Raw genomic sequence first — 16,929 nt, 5'->3', positions numbered from 1 at the left:
GGTGGTAGTAAGCCGATTTGCTTCCAGCTTCTAGTGTGTTTTTCGTTCTGTTCCGCCAGCCATGATCGTTTTACATTCCGAACGGGTTGCGGTAGAAGAAGCCGGCACCATGTCCCGGAATCCAACGTGGTCGGCGGCTCGCCCACCTGAGCAGCAGACACCGGCCGGAGCGGCTAGTAATCTTCCGAAATTGAACCATTGATTGTGTGAAGTTAATTTACGGCTCAACCCTTACCAACGCTAACAGAACTAAGAGACTTTTAGGGGGCAAAGCGTGGTACGAGGGGACGTGGTTTGCGCAAAAGATAAGCAAAACTAATTATGGTAAAAATTGAACCCTACTATCGACGCCTGAATACGCTTTCGAAATCCGAATAATACCGTGCGGAATACATTGCAGACGCTCTATCCGCAAGCAAACAAAAAAAAAAACCATGAGAAGAACTCACACCCTATTACGATCATTTCGGTTCTTTGCCCCACGGGCTGGTTGATTTTTGCCCCCTTCGCTGCGTGTGGCGGGGCGTGCGGTTACTGCGGCGTGGGAAATGGTACGCAAGAAAGCGAGCGAAAGAACGGCGGTCGGCCAATAGATAACTTTCTTCGGCCCGCGGCCACACATTCGGAGAAAATGGGAGAAATGGGGGAAGAAGTACAAGTTGGCGAATACAAAAAAAAAAACGCAACACCGCACCAATCCGTCTTGGGGGAGATGGATTGGATTTGTTTGTTCACGCCATCACCCGGTGCTCATCGCGCCAAAAAAAAAAAGGAACAGAAAAAAAGAAGCGAGATGTTTTAATTTCATTCTGCTAGGCACCACGACACTTGGTGCGCCTGGTACCGCTGGCTGGCGGGCAGCAGCATGAACCGCGTAAACCAGACGCCACGGGGGCGCTGACGAGGGAGGGGGGGGGGACTTGCAAACTTTTATTTTGTGTTTTTTCATGTTCCATTTCACTGGCCTAACCATAATTCAATCATAATTGCACGCTGCCCGATTCGTGCCGGCACGCAGTTGCGATGGGTTGCGCGATTCGCGGTTCGATTGCGATCCGACAGAATAGAATGCGCTGAAAAAAAGTGCTTCTTGGTGCTATCACTGATCGCGAATCACACACACACACACCCAGCTGACCCGAAGCTCCCGTTAGCTGGTTTTGCAGCGATGCTAGGCAACAACATCTGTCTACGGCCAACGCCTCCTGCAATGCCCGTGCATCGACAGCAGCAGCAGGAAGGCGCTCGAGCGCCCGACTTTGACCCCGTTTCACCCCTGGTGGGGTAATTTAATTTACACCACACGCCTCGTGTACGCGGGCGCTTATCGTTTGCGTACCAGAACGTTGGATTGTTGAAGTCGCTCGGGAATGTTTGATGAGTTCGAAACGAAAAACAAAAACACCCGAGCAGGAAGAAAAAGGCGTTACAACAAATTATGCTGCGCTCCTCACTGGTGTGTACCACGACGCACACCGAGCACAATTTATTGCTTCTGCCCGACGCCCTGCTAGGTGTGCAACTCTCCCTGGAGCGCGGCCGCGCCGGAGTGTGTACGGGTAAAAATTCCACCACCACACAAATTGGTAGCTTTCGGGTGAAAAGCCAGGAAAACCATCAACCAATGTTTTCGTTTCCAATCCCACCCCCACACATACATCAAACGCGGCGCGCGGCTGACTGTTTTGATGGAGGTGTGCGATCTGATAAGAGAAAGACCGCGGCACGATGATGCTGATGATGATGATGCACGTTGATCTACTTCCCGAGGGCGGATTCGGGTAATTTGGGTCCCAAACTATGCTCATTTTTTACACCCTCCAAACACGCCGGGCATTGTATGCATAAATTGCGCTCCAGATTGATTGTTATTAATTTGCAAACGGCACAGCTACATGGCGGCTGAAGGGTAGGTGTATATGTGCAGCGGACGCATTGAATGCACTGCGGGGGCGCAGTGAGTGGGGCAAAAAAACACAAGCAAAGCAGGCATGTGAAACAAGTTGTTTGCCTAGTTATTTCGCGCAGACTGCACCCGAAGCGGGTGTTCTACTTCAACTGCTTGTGTCGGCTGCTGCTGCTGCTGCTGCTGCTACTTCCCGATGTTGCCGGGATAATCAAGAGACGGGCGCGTATCCCGCGCGATGGGCGATAATCAACGCCCGCCGGTCGTTGATTCTGGTTTCTGGCCGGTGCTAGGCACTAGCGCAGAACCTGCGAGTGTCCGAGATACGAAACCCCACTGGCGCACGGGAATATAGGTTAAGCGCGCGCGTAACCGGCCAATGTGTGTAGGAGGTACCGTTTTTTTTTTTTGGTCTGTGTTTCGGATCCGGCGCAGCAGTGCTTTTAGTTTTCGCTATCTCTAGTTTCCATCAGCTTTGGGCAGCGGTGTTTCAGCGAATGGCCAACTTTGAGAGCATGGGACATTCTTGTGAAAACGCATCGGATGCATTGGATGTTTGGTTGGGTTGCGTTTTTGGTGGTGGCACGACGATCGAAACGGATCGAATCCGATGGTCGTACGTTTTGTGAGCTTTTACCGCAGCGACGCGGCAACACGCACCGATAAATCAACTCAATTGAGGACATTGCGTTTGAACGGGCGAATGTTTAATGTGCGCACAAAAACGCACACCCTTAAAGCGCAAGCATCTATCTTTGGTGCAGTAGGAACGACACGCACATTGCAACCCGGTTTCGGTCGGTAGGTTTTGAGAAACACCAACCTGGCAACTTGATTGCTCCCTGCCGAAGTAACTGTAAATTCGCGCACACGTGTTCGCAGGCCACCACGCACATTGTGTAGCGAAAAGAAAATGCCATCTCACGGCCATGTGTGGCGAGCAGAGTGAGCGAAACATCGACGGGCAAGAACCTGCATCAGGAAGGATGGCCAAAAAAGTGGTTTCGACAAGTGGGAAAAAAATGGTAATAAAATCAGAAGGGAAGTTTCGGACTTTTTTCACTTCTTCTTTCCATCAAACTCCATCCAAAGACGACGGTACGAACGGTGAAATGTGAATGTGCGAATTTTTAACAGCAATGTATCAAACACAATCATTCCGTCCACGTACGAAGCACGGAATGGAGAGAGTGGCATGATTACAAGAAGACAACAGAGCGTTCTTCCCTCCGCGCTTAGCGACGCTTTGCCGCGTGAATTTGGTTCACATTCGCATGCTTTAATATCAATTGGCAACAAAAGATTTGACACCTTCAAAAGCAACCAGGCGAGGAACCTCAATCAATGTGTCCAAAAATAGTCCAACGCGTCCCAATCAATGGTGCTTTTCCTGCGTGGCACAAATATCCTCGGGGTGAGAAAAAAAAACAACAACTGCAACAAATACACACACAGACACATTAAGTTGCGAAACGTATCGCCCATTGACCCGTTTCTTCGCTAACGATCTCACGCGTTCGTGCGAATCGATGCGCCGGGCCGGGCCGGTGAAAAGTAAACAAAAAATAATCAGTTCAACACCATAAAAAACGCCCCTACCAGCAGCCAATTGGTTCGGTTGCAGCGGAAGTCCGCCCAATCACCTGGATGCGTTACACATTGTCACAGAGCGCGGGAAGCGAGTGAACCAATCGAGGAAGCAACCACCACGGCAGGGGTGAGCAAAGGGAGGCATGTGTAAAGCGAGGGAGAAAAGTTTAATCAGATCAATATAAATCTCGTCAACTCCCGCGGCAACTCCCCTCCCCTTTTATAATGCTGAAAAACAATCCAGTTCTGCACAATCAGCGACGAAGATAATGTCTTTTTTCCGAAGGGGGAAAAGATAGTTTTTCCCCCCGTGCTCCAATTAACCTGATTTTGTTATGCCGCTCCCTTTCCCCCATTCCCAATGACCTAACCCATCCACCCACTCTGTCTTGCTGGACTGTTTTACTGTGCTGCTGGCTGGTCGAATATACCAGAGCGGTCGAGCAATCTCCCCCACTGTCTGTTGTCTCATCGCAGCACCCGCAAAACCCGATTGACCGCAATTTATCCGTAGTTCAATCGTCAAAATAGACGAGATCGGAGAACGATTCAGAAAACCGTCACGGTATGTTGGTTCACCTGTCCCGCGCGCAGCAAGACAGACGGTGAAATAGAGGCCAGGGAAGGTTTGCCTGTCGGTCACCGATCATCCCCGGGTCGGCTGGTGACAACGATCAACGAGAAATTGATCGTGTCCGTAGCGGGACGGTACCTGAACTTAGCAGCCAGAGCACGTCTCTCCCGGGGAAAGAGACCGCAGGGAGCCTAGATACATTAAACGAACGATGTGAAAGTAGTAAATTCTTTTAAGCGAAAACTTTCGATTACAATGCGTCACGATGCGTGATGATGAGGAGTATTTGTGAAGGGGGGGAAATACCTCCTTTATTCTTCGATCGAGCTTCCATTCTGCTGAGCGACATCAACACGTCTATCCCTATCCCTATCCCTATTATAAATCCTTCAATGCAAACCCTCAGTGCACGTCCGATCTATCGCCTAGCACAAGAAGAGTTGTGTTTTGACGTAAAATTCTAGCGTCAATCAAAAACCACGGCCCATTTCCACCCACCGCCACGGCTCATTCACACGAGCAAGCGACGAACCCGTGATCTCTGTTTAATCGCTTTTAACCGAAGGTTAACGCGTTCGCGCTCTTCCCTTTTGGTGCCATCATCGTCCGACATGCAACACCGATCGACCCTGCGGGAAAGTGCACCATCAGGAGCAGCAACAGCAGCATGAGATGTGCGTGCCATGTAAAGCGTACCCGGTTGAGCTTTATTTGCAATTTAATTAAGCGCCTGCCAAGTACCTCCCCCACTGTGCGAATCGGTGGGAAGTTTTGTGCACGGTGCAGCGCGTGTGTGAATATAAAGATTTGCTGCACGAGCTCGATTTGATTGACCGATGCCAGCCAGCAGCAGCAGCAGCTAGTGTAATCTTTGAAAACGGACGTAAGGGGGAGCAACCATAAAACATGGCAAGTGTGAAATCGGGGATTATACCGACACCAAGACGCAATGCGTGCGTGCTATAATTATTCGTGCCGATCGCGATCGCTGCCGGTCACTTTCCCATGTCGGCGCAGAAAAGGTCAGCGACAGTGGGAGACGATCGGGACACGCCGGGATAGAATGTGCATGCCCACAAACGCTCCGGGTGAAAATCGCACCCATCGCATGCATGTCACGCATCTTTCTACCACCTTTATGTCCGAGCTTGAACCATACACAACCCTCGGCGTCCCGACCGCACACCGTATCGCGGGAAACGAGGAATAGAAATGGTCGCGTTTTTTTATTCCTTTTTTTCTCAATTTAATTATAACGTATCACGAGTTCTTGGAAATTCTTCACCGACCAGCAACAGACACGTTTCGAAGCATTGCATCGCTAGATTGCAATGGGACGATGATGCATGGATTGCGTAGAAAGGCGCGAACCTGTTCTAGGATGGTTAGCAAAATCAACCACCATCAACCCGTTCTCGAGTACGATTGGAGGGCTAAAAATAGATTCTTTCTCGCTGTGTCGTCATCCGACGCACACTTCCCATTCTCGTCTATATTTGTCACCTGTCAGACCAGCAATGGTTGCTGAATGGTGGGCGAGTACTAGAGAGAAAAAGGGGCCCTTTTTGAAGTTTGTTTTTACACTCCAATGCACAAGGTCCGGTGTGTGTAGCCGTTGTGCAGCCTAACCATGGACGACATTAAACGGTCGTGTGCGAAACCCCATGCCCAGCTCCCGGTTGCCCGGTTGATTGTTTTGCTTTGCTATTTTTATCCTCGCACGTCCTGCTGCTGCCCAACCGGTCCATCACCCAGCCACAACATACGATCGTATACGATCGCATAAATCCGGTTCCCCACAGTGGAAAACAACAGTGGAACGCCGCGAAATTCTCGCACCACGCACTGCCAAAGACGCACTGCCGACCACCTGCACCTGGATCGAGAGTACTGAGTGAACCTGCAGCAAGGCTACGGCTAAAACAATCCCGATGACAGATGCGCTTGGCAAATTGATTCCTGCTGGCCCCAACGGCCAAATCGGTGGCCGCAAATAAGAGGGCACCACATAAAATTAGCACAGAACAGATGTGGCCGAGTGTGGTCCGGGGTTAACCCCCGGTGGCAACCCAACCTTGCTTCGACTGCTAGGAATGTTAATTATTTCAGTAATTCCGATTAATATGACGGCATGTATTGGCATGACAGGGCCCGGGCAGTGGACTGTCCAACCGACTGTCAAAGTTCGTGCAGCTATTCGAAGCCATAAAACAACAATTAGCACCGACTGTCACGGTTGGTGGTCGGCCGCGACGCGCCACCACGAGCAGCAGACAGCCACCTGCAAAGCACGCCGAGGAAATGTACACCATAAGAGATTTAATTAGCACCAGCAGTGTGCTTAACCTTGAACCAGGCAGATGCACAATGCAACATCATCCGCGAGGTTCATCACAAAAAAGAAGAGGGGAATAAACATCACCAACGGTCGCATCTTTCATGATTGTACCCGCAAGGACTTTTGGACGTACCATTGGAGGACACGGGCCAACCACCACCATCTGGGCACAATTATATGCGTTTTTGTTTGTTTGCAAACCACTTTTGTACCGTGTCAGTGTGTTCGGAGCAGTGCATTTCCTACGTGTAATGACCTTTTACCATGTCCTTGAGAACGTTTGGAAGGAAAAGCGAACATGGGGCATGAAAGGGGGAGACATGATTAGAGGGCTCGGGATCGTTCCTGGCGCCGCGATTGCTTCCGTTGACCCACTTTCCCCGAGCGCCATCCCATCCACCCATTAGATCGCATCAACTACTGTCAAAGCAAGCTGGCATGACTGAAGTTTGCAAAGTGGAATGTATGTTTACCTTAGCAAGGAGATATGGGCAACCACAGGGAGATTGGTTAGGCGTACGCCCTTTTCTCTCCACTAATTGCATAAATTAATCACCGATAGTTAGGTCAGGAAAATATGCACAGTCCCATTTGAGTGTGTGTGTGTGTGTTACCCCGCCTGCTTCCCAGGGGATGGGGCTATTGGTGTACTTGGTCAAAGGGTTTCCATATTAATTAGTTATAATTTATATTTTACACCAGCTCATGCAGTGAACGAGCAGATTAATGCTTTTCCGGTACGAGTTTATGTGGGGCACCGGTTTCGCTAAAGAAAGTACGGTTGATCATAGGGAGAATATTAATGGTTTATTTTAGTGATTTCAATGCAATTGCAAACAGGAAGAGGGAAAACGAGACAACTTTGTTTTTTTTTTTCTATTCATGTATAATATTTTGTTTTTTTTTCTGCAATGCAAAATAACAATCTATAAATGACACACTGTTGATGAAGGAAACAAAACAACATTGCAATTACAATTCAGCCGTGTAACGGATTCTAAGCATCATCGCAGAAAAGGGAGAACGAAACAGAGAAGGGCAAATCATTCTTTTGCGAAAGCCTCTCGGGACGTCTTCACACTGTATGGAGTTGCACACAAACAACAAGCGTTCGTTTTAATTCGATCATTGAATAATTATACCAATTCAACACCCTTCGCCCATTAGCATGCCAATTGAATTGCGAATTGCCGGAACGGTAAAATAGTGATAGTAATTGCCACGCGTCCCACCGACACCGGCCAACAGAACACACCTGCAAGCACACGGGGAGGGGGGAGTATGATTTGCACCGTTAGCTAAGAAGTGACGTAGTTAGAGGCGGCCCACTATCTTTCTGTGCTTTCTCCCAGAACCGTGTGTCGGTGGGATCCTTTCCTTTGTTTTTGATCGAGCACCGGTTGCTCAAATTGGGCGATTGGGAAGCCGGAGGTGCACAACCTACCGATGAAACGGACCACCATTCATCAAGCAGTACCCGATAGCCGTACCGATACCGTAGCCGCTGAATAGAAGGAGCAAGATTTCAACACTCTTACGCTTAAACAAAGCTAACAGCAACTTTAGCAAAAACCCCTGTCATTAGCAGGGAAGGCCGCTCTCACAGCGTTTTAAGTTGCACCGTTCGAGGCGACCTCCAATCTTAAACGCAGAAGGAAATGGGAAAAAAACTTCTTCTGGAAGTGTTACAGCCACCGACGAAAGAGTCCAAGCAGTTCCAAGTGGATGAACTGGTGGATATTCGAATCGAGGCATAACGGTCTCAATGTGCGGAACGAGAAATTTGATTACAGATTACAGCGACTTCAGCACTCCCCACGACGTTGTGCGTGGAGATCGAATAGTACGACCAATCATCGCTAAAGCAGTCAAAGAAGTACACTAAAACAAATAACTCCCGAGATAAAGGTTTCGAGAGTTGCTTCCTCTACGATCGAACTTCTTGCTGATACAACACAGCGCATCGGAAAGAAACGAATCTTTCGAACGCTTTCTTTCGCTCACCGAGCAACAAAACCCGCGCGCTGGACATGATCGAACCCACCGGTAATTATGCCTTTCGATAGCCCGATCAAAACAACCCTGCCCATTTTGCTGTCGAAATGGACAAACGAACACAACGAGACAACAGGCCAGATATGTGCTTGGGAGGGGGGGAACTGGAATCCCACACTATTCCCCCCCACAGCATACAATGTTGCCTAGGACGGTTTTTTGCCTCTGTGACGAATGCCATCACCAAGCTTGTTTCTCTTCAAAACAGTTCGGTTTGGTTTGCTACACCGGGGCGCCGCCGGTATCTTCGTATCGCCCGCCCGGTTAGCAGCATGAGGAGCATGAGGAGATCTCCAGTCTAAGGTGCAATTAAAATTCTTCCTCCTTCCGCACTTCCGCAAACGCTACTAACGGCAGTTCCGAGGGCAGCAGCAGCAGCAGCAAAAACACAGCCGCAACAAACTAATCTTCATTGAGATGCTGTCTTACACCCCGGGTTTCGGTTGGCAGATATGACAAATGCAATGTTGCTTGTTTGCCGTTTGCTATGCCAATTCTTCTGCATCCATTTACACGGCTTCACGGTACGGATATTAAAGGCCGGGGAATACTTCACATGTGAACGTTTCCGCGCCATAGGAATGCAGCATCGCAGTTGTTAATTGCTTCAGAAACAGTGCGCGAATAGGAATGGTCTAGTTCCGTGCATGAAACATTGTTTCTTAAGCGTACACCCCGTCCCGTCCAGAAGCACGAAAAGTTGTTCGCCCGCTTACGGTCTCCCCTATCTCACTCGCAATCCATCGCTTGCGAAGACATTGTTGTGCTATCAGCATTTCGCAGCAGGGAATGCACACTCTCATGGGGGAGAGAGCCTGCGAACCATGCGACTATCATAAACAAGTCGCGCGGATGGTCTATCCAGTACCCAAGTCAGGAAGCTGCACACACACACACACACACATTGGCATTTAGGGGAAAAGGGCAAACGGTTGGCAGCGTAGCAACGTTTGCTTCATTTACGTGCCATCTGTGTGTTACAATCGGAAAAGACTTCCCCAGCAGGAGGATGCACATTTCGATCTTCAATGCTTCCTTACCATTTCCTCGCAATCACAATTGCACCGGGGCACCGTTTTAGGCGCGGGTCGGGATCTGAATCGGAAGACACACACAGTTGAATGTGTTTAAAATTTTAGCATAATCGTGCCGGTGGTTGAAACACTCAGTGAGGCAGCTCTCCCTCTGACCGGGTGACATTTTCATCAATGGGAAAGCGGTAGCCCGCTCGATGTGCCCGATTACCATAAGGGCCGCTACTGACGCTATGACCTGCCCTCGCGCACACGATAATGATGACAACGATGCCAGCTGATATCGCAGGAACTGCAAAAGGCAAACAAACCGCGGATAAGGTGTCCCGAAGGCAAAGCACCAAACGCACACACGAGGGCGCGGGTGACTCATGCTAGAGCTGGCTCGTGACTGACCAATTCCCGAACGATCGACCGCATCGGGATGGGGCACCGGATGGGACCTTCGCGTGAGAAAGTCGTTGCACGTTGGACCCAATGGCGCACCGACCGTCCACTAAATCGAACGTGCCGCCACAAACGCGGCGACAAACGCTGGCAGGAGAGAAACCCCGCTAGCTTCTATGAACTGTTTCAACAGTTGTTTCCCTTTGTACATCCCCCGGATTGCGGTTTGGTTGCAGGAATTTGCAGCACATGCACACAACAATTGACCACCCGTTTACCTGTAAGCAATAGGAAAACCAACAAAAAAAAAAATGCTATCAAACCCCAGCCACCCATTTGCACATTATTTTCACTGTCCGCAACAGATAAAACCGCAATGAAAGTTATGGCGCTCGCAGCGTCCGCCAGAATCGTAGCGGAAGGAGAAAGTCTTCGGCCACAGTGGGTGTCCACAGCCCGGACCGATTTCTCGCGTGCTTGGCAGTAGGCAAGAAAAAGCCTCTCCAATCATCAGTAAGCAACAAAAAGACGATCAATAAACAATCCGCATCGATGCATCGGTGCAGCATCTTCTCGGAGACATAAGGAAAGAAAAGTCGTACCACCGGAGGGTTTTTCTATATTGCTGTGTGTTAACAAACGAGTTTTCCACTTCCCGAGCAACACACATAATTCATACCACGTACCAAAAGGGTTGCAATATTTTTATTGCAGCTGTCCAAGCGGAAGCCAACGGCAACCCCTCCTAGCAAGATTGCCTAATTAAATTACCAACTAAATTAATCAAAACACAGCGATGCAACGGCTGCATCGTTTAAAAGAGACATCATAATCAAACTGGACAGCGAGCAAATGGGAACGGTTGGGCGGCCAGTCGGCAAGCAAAGATTCTATGGCAAGAAGCTCTTACTTCCTGCTAACCCACAACCCTCGTCTTTCCAGTGGTAATACTACGTTTACATGACAGATTTATTATGATACATCGTCAAACCACCGCACGCGCGCGTGTGTGTGTGTGTGCGTTTCTGAATGCGACTGATCTAGAATAAGGAGCTCGTAAATTCTGCTCGCATCGTTTCCTTGCAGAGCGGGTGCAGTTCTTCCGCCCCTATCATTTGTTACAAAACTCTGCGCTACCTGGCCAGTCCTCTTCTGGAACGGACTCCGAACGCGTGTGCATAGTAATCTGAGCCTTCCTTTTCGAATTGGAAAGGCGATCTGATCGGATCTGGCAGCGGATGATCCGTAAGCTGATAGGTTTTTGCTCCGGAAGGAACACGCAAGAACCTCCACGCATGGAGCATTATATGTATGATAGCATCCAGCTAATAATAGCGCAGAACAGAAGCTACAACAGGCAGAACCGATTGGGGCAGCGGGAACATAAGTCAAATCGCTCCCGTTCCGCGCAACGGCATCTCGTCGTACCGCATCTCGTAGACAAATGTCGGCGCTGCGTTCGCGTAATACGCGACGGAGGCTGCGTATCACCTTAGCGACAAGGGGCGCGCGCGCGCGCACAACGAGGCTTGGAACATTTTAATTATTCCTTTATTTATGTTCTCTGTCACTGACGCTCGGTTTGCCCCCTCGGGCTGCTTCGTTTGAGTGGTCTCAGCCCTATGATCGGGCAGAGCAGCAAACGATGGAAATAGAAAATGGTGCTGAGATTGAGTCAAAGTGTATGAAGTGGTGTGTAGATGATGGGTTGACCCCGGGTGTAGGGTAGGCAGCACACGTATGCATCGGGGTTCGCCTTTGCCGATCCGCTCTCATTTACACCGATTCGTTTCGTTAATTGCATGTTAGCCAGTTGCTGCTGTTGAACCAGTTGACCGACTTGCATACGTAAAACCAGCCTCCACTTGTCTGTTGGAGGTGTTTTTTCCATCCCTGTCGGACTCAGCCACATATTCGTTTGAGAGTTCATTCTACCGACCGAACCGACCTTCCCTGCGTGCCCGTGGAGTGCGCCAAAATAATGACCGGATTGGCAATTAAGAACCCACGGCAAAACACAGAGAGAAAGAGAGCGAAAAAGTGCACTTAAACAGAATATTTTGGAGGGTTTGGGATAAAGCGGCAAGTGCCCTCAAACAGACGGGTTGGAAATTCGATTCGTTTCGTTAGACTGTTGCCTGTACGCAAAATGAGATTTTTGGCAAAATGAGCATCAAAGCCAAACATTGGGCACACGGGTGAGGTCAATGAAATTGAAACAAGGCTACGGTGGAAAACGTTCTGCATTACACGCGAATCCACCACACACGGGAACACTGTGCCAAAAGCAGCTCGATCAGTAATTCGGGAGCGTTTACGCACTTGCGAAATTGATTACAAAAGGGGAACCGTTTTTTTATAGACTCTAAATGCATCTCCATCAACCTTCATTATTCTATACCAAGTGCTTACGCAGATACAAGCTTGAGCCGATTTTGAATGTTTGCCTTTAGTTATTTCGGTTAACTTATCTTCAAATTATATTCATTGCAACTTATTAGTAAGCTACAAAAACAATTGGCTAATCCGTACAGGATTCAAATTGTACTTCATACAAAAAATCCAATCAGAGAATCTAAACAAAACACGTAACAAATGCATTTTGTAAGATCAGTTTGAGCGCATCAAATTATCAATTAATTCATTACAAAAAGACAAACAGCAGACAAACAAAAACTAATCAAATCTTTCCTTTTTCTTCACTTTCTCTTACAGATTTGATCGAGTTTTTACAACAGGTAAGCAATTGCAATTATTGCAACAGCATTGAAATAAAAATGAAACCGCAAACCTTCGCCGAGGGGGTTCACTGCCCTCTCTCGGAAGCGATCTGGCAATGGCGAAACATTATCTTCACTTTCCATCACTGACGCAGCGAGTTTTCATTTCATTTATTTGTAATGAAAACGAAACGCTTACAACACTGAAGCTATAATTTGCGCAACGCGGAGAGAACGGATGACAACCATTTACACACACACACACACACACACACACCGACGACCACGCGGGACACATGTTGACAGAACGGATATTTGTACTGCTTGCAATTGTTGTACCGCAGCCAACATAACGGACCAGAAGTAGGGAAAATTGATCCCAGGAGCACGATCAAAGCTCTAGCAAAGAACGCACAGCGCACAGTAGGTTTGATGAGCAATCGCACCTCCGCGTCCAGTTGTGACTTCCGGTGGGCCCTGTCCCTGTGGCAGGAAAATCGTGCTGACAGTGCTGGTCGCAAGTTGGACCATTATTGGTTGCGATCCCTTTGGGACGCTCACAATTCAATTACGCCACATTTAATGAGAAGTTTTGTCGGCGGTAATTGTCAGCATCCGCGCACCACGATGCTGCGCGATAAAAAGGGAAACCGGTGATTAAGAAAAGAGCTTTGGAATGTTTTTTTTTATATAGAAAAAAAAAAACAATTTTCATCTTCACAAGCTAAGATATAGAAAGGAAAAGCCTTCATTTCTCGATTATTGCAACAACAAAAAACTTCCAACCCAGAGATTAAGTTGTTCCCGCAGCTCGAACGACTTTAAATGAAGGGTGCTGCCGGACTGGCGGAAGCTTCTGCCTGCACCGGAAGAACGATAATAATGAATCGCTTTTCGTGTTCGGAACACTCTGAGAACGCGATCCAGTTTCTTCGGTACGCGTATCTTTTGCTGACTGAAGCCATTTCCTCCTCGGAAATGTGCCAAAGTGTGAAGTGTGCAGCAAACAAATGACACCCAATCGACTTGATCGAGCTCTGCTGCTGCTGCTGCAAAACCAATGCATCGACAATCCCATTTCCCGGATGGGAAAGACATTGTCCCGTACGCAAAAAACAAAGATATTTCATTTGGGCATCGAAACGAAACATGCGACAGGAAGCGATGCCCTTGTTTTCGGATTGGCAGCATAAAAGCCGCACACAAAATTGTACGCACATTTTATTACGTTCATTGGAGGTGGTAATTTCTCACCTTTCTCCGGTAATCCCGCTGTTTCGATCTGCTCGCATATCACCGCCACCATGGCGGAGTTCATCGATCCGACCAGTAACATTCAGCAAAAATCAAGAAGCTGGAAAAAAGACAGCATATCGACCTTACGAGAGCACGAGGACGCTCATTAACGCTCACCAACGCTTCCAAGGCGGCAAGTGAACCCAAAAAAAAAAGAATTGTGGATGGTTCAGAAATTTTGGACCAATTTCACAGCCAAAACAACGCAACAGAGAAAGCGAGAAGGGCGAGAGGGCGTAAACAGAACGTGCATTTACCCCGTAAAGAACAGATTCCCGCACTGCAGTGGTGTGTAACACGACTTGGCACGCGGAATGTATCCGATGCCTGCCCAGCTACCTCCACCGCGTGTTCGGTGGTGTGTAACGTGGTGGCCGCAACGGATGGATCATTGCCACACCGGTTCGTTACGCTTCATCGCACCCGATCGAACCCCCGATGCCGCAGTACATTCTTGGCCGCAAGGGGAGGGCACTGCCCAGCCGGAGTCACCCGAAAAGGTGCTGACGGGCGATGGTGCCCAAAGCCAAACAGGGATTCCGACCGAGCCTGGGCTTAATAATATTTTTCGGTTGCTCGATTCCGAAATTAGCCGTGGTCAGGGGGGCGGTTTGCCCTTTTTTATTCCCAACACTACACGCCCTCGGCCGCAAGGCGGCAAATCAGAATCAGAACCGCACGTAATTGTAAACTCTCTCTCACACATACACAGATACTCTGCCCGATCTGCCTTTTTTAATGAGACGACCAAGAACGAAATGATGCGCAGCGCAATGAGACCCTTTGAAGGGAAGCGTTGTTCGGTGCTCCAGAACACCGTAACACATCCATCTTGAGTGCAATGTTTCACGCTGCTTTTTTCCCGCATTTGGGAAGCCCTAAAGCCCTACTGGATGGAAAGGGGGCCCGGGAGGGAGGGAAGAACTTTTACAGCACAACACGACCAATCATCTCCGCCGCTTGTATGGCTTGTATGGTCCGAAGCGAAAGGGCATCGAATACCACCCAAAACTACAGTTATTTGCGCCGTAGTTCACATTCTTCTTGGGCCCAAATCCGCACCGCCTTCACGCCGATCGTAATTGTAACAGAGCACTGGGGAACACACCACACTCAAAGGTTAAGGTGCTAAGTTTCATAATTTGTTCACCCACCGCCACCGTCGCCAGTTCAGCACAGGGAAGGAGAGCAAAACCGAACATTCTAATGAGGTGAAGCAGCAGCAGCGGGCGCACGATGCATTTCCCCTGTGCTTTTTTTTCTCGTATTCATGCACATCTGCTCGGGCGCGGAACCCAACAAAGGGATGAAAATCGAAGCCTCGCGGTAGGTGCAAATTATGAATAATTCATTCCTTGATGGGTATGGGGGCTTTGACGGAATTTAGGAGTGAATGAGAGAGAGAGAGATGGAGAGCACACAATGATGGGGGATTTGGAGAAACCCGAAACGAAAACTTCTATCACCAAATTTGGATCTTGGCTTGGTGTGTTGGTGCCACACATTCCAGCCTAAGAGAGCTGCCCAATACTGCACACACCGCCCAACCCCGATGCGACTCATGCACGATCGTGCTCTCTCAAAGTCCCTTTCACACACACACACACACTCACAAACTCCCCTATGGGTATCTGGGTAAGTGTGGTCCCGAGGTCGCAGCAATTTCTTCATTACGGATGCCACGTTTTTCGGTTGCTGTCAATTTGATCTGCATAATCATTTTCACGACGACGGTCATGGGAAAGATTTCGTTTCTGGGCCAAACCCGGAGGGTTCACACCTTTGGCAAACGAATCACAAAAACGAATGAAAAGAAGGTTCGTTGTTTCAACCCTTTTCTCCATCGCGTGGAGTAGCATAAAGACCAGAATTCCAACCAGAACAACCTACTGACCGCAAGATAGCGAGAACGTCCACGACGACGACGACAGAGAGGAACTTTGTTGTGCTTGGCTGACAGGGAGCGGAGAGGAGCGGTTCAGGTTACGCGGCGATCGTGGTCGATTGCAATCCGGTGGCAGCTGTACCGTAAATGTAATTTGAAATTATAATGGAAAAATATCTCCAACCCATTTAAAGCTCCTTCCCCCATCGAGCTGTGGTTGCTGGAGCTGGTGCTAATTCGCAGCAACGCTGCAACGGACATCATCTTTATCGGTCACTGGTGTCGATGCAGCAACAGATTGAACAAACACCTATGTGCATCCTCCATCTTGATCGGAAAGAACGGATGCGTTTGTTCTGCTGGCACACGATCCGCGTGTCGTGGCGATTTAATAGCGCACGCTGGTAGCACCGACGCATCCGCATCAGATTGCAAACCGGGTCCGTTAGACCGAGGGGCTGCAATAGAAGGATGATTGCTGCGCGAGATTGGAATGATTCGATTATTGAAATATTCTAATGGCCGTTTTCCGCCCCGGTACGGCCGGTAAATTGCACACACAACCATTTTGCACGATCGATCGTTCCCTTCGCAAGGGAGGAAATAGGCGATGAAAACTATTCAAATTATCTCGCTAAAGACACAACGCTGACCCCCATTTGCTACTGGCCGGCTAGGGCCGGCGTGCCGTAGTATGAATAAAGATAATTATACGCTGCGTGGACGAGATGCCACATGCTTGGCCGTAATGCGTTTTCGCCGGAATTTCTATACCTTCTATACTGCACTGTTTGTGCCGGCTGCTGGTAATGTTTCTTCGGAATCTGTGCATTAGCCCGCCAATCAGCCATCGAAATCGCATAAGCCCCCCCGCCGGTCAGCTCAGGTTGTTGTGCTCACTTATCAGTGATGGTGCTGCATCTGGCAAATGCTGCCCTTTTTCCCGATTCCGCAGAAAACGCCAGCCAATCCTCCGTGTGTTAGGTACCGTTTGCTCTCCCTTGAGATTTCCCCCGTTCATTTCCAGCCATGCACCGAAATTAAAAGATCCTTCGCCACCGATTTTCAACCCCGAAGCACGACAGCAACAATAAATTCCACCAAATGTTTGCGCTGCGCCCGGTGTGTGTGTGTGTCGGGCGAA

The 16,929-nt window shown here is 49.0% G+C and overlaps 2 protein-coding genes across 2 annotated transcripts in view; one reads left to right on the top strand and one right to left on the bottom strand.

Moving 5' to 3' along the window:
* LOC1273655 (autophagy-related protein 16-1) overlaps nt 1-16,929 on the bottom strand; it is a 248,291-nt gene that overhangs the window by 185,927 nt on the left and 45,435 nt on the right. The window lies entirely within an intron of this gene.
* Nucleotides 1-16,929, top strand: part of LOC1273654 (uncharacterized) — an 88,395-nt gene that overhangs the window by 30,677 nt on the left and 40,789 nt on the right. The window contains exon 3 of the mRNA XM_061648034.1: nt 12,600-12,622. The gene's annotated coding sequence lies outside the window, so the exon portion shown is untranslated. The remainder of the gene's footprint in view (nt 1-12,599; nt 12,623-16,929) is intronic.

This window comes from Anopheles gambiae, chromosome 2 (genome assembly GCF_943734735.2).
Source record: "Anopheles gambiae chromosome 2, idAnoGambNW_F1_1, whole genome shotgun sequence".
Taxonomy (NCBI): Eukaryota; Metazoa; Arthropoda; class Insecta; order Diptera; family Culicidae; genus Anopheles; species Anopheles gambiae.
This window is presented reverse-complemented; position numbering and strand designations above follow the sequence as displayed.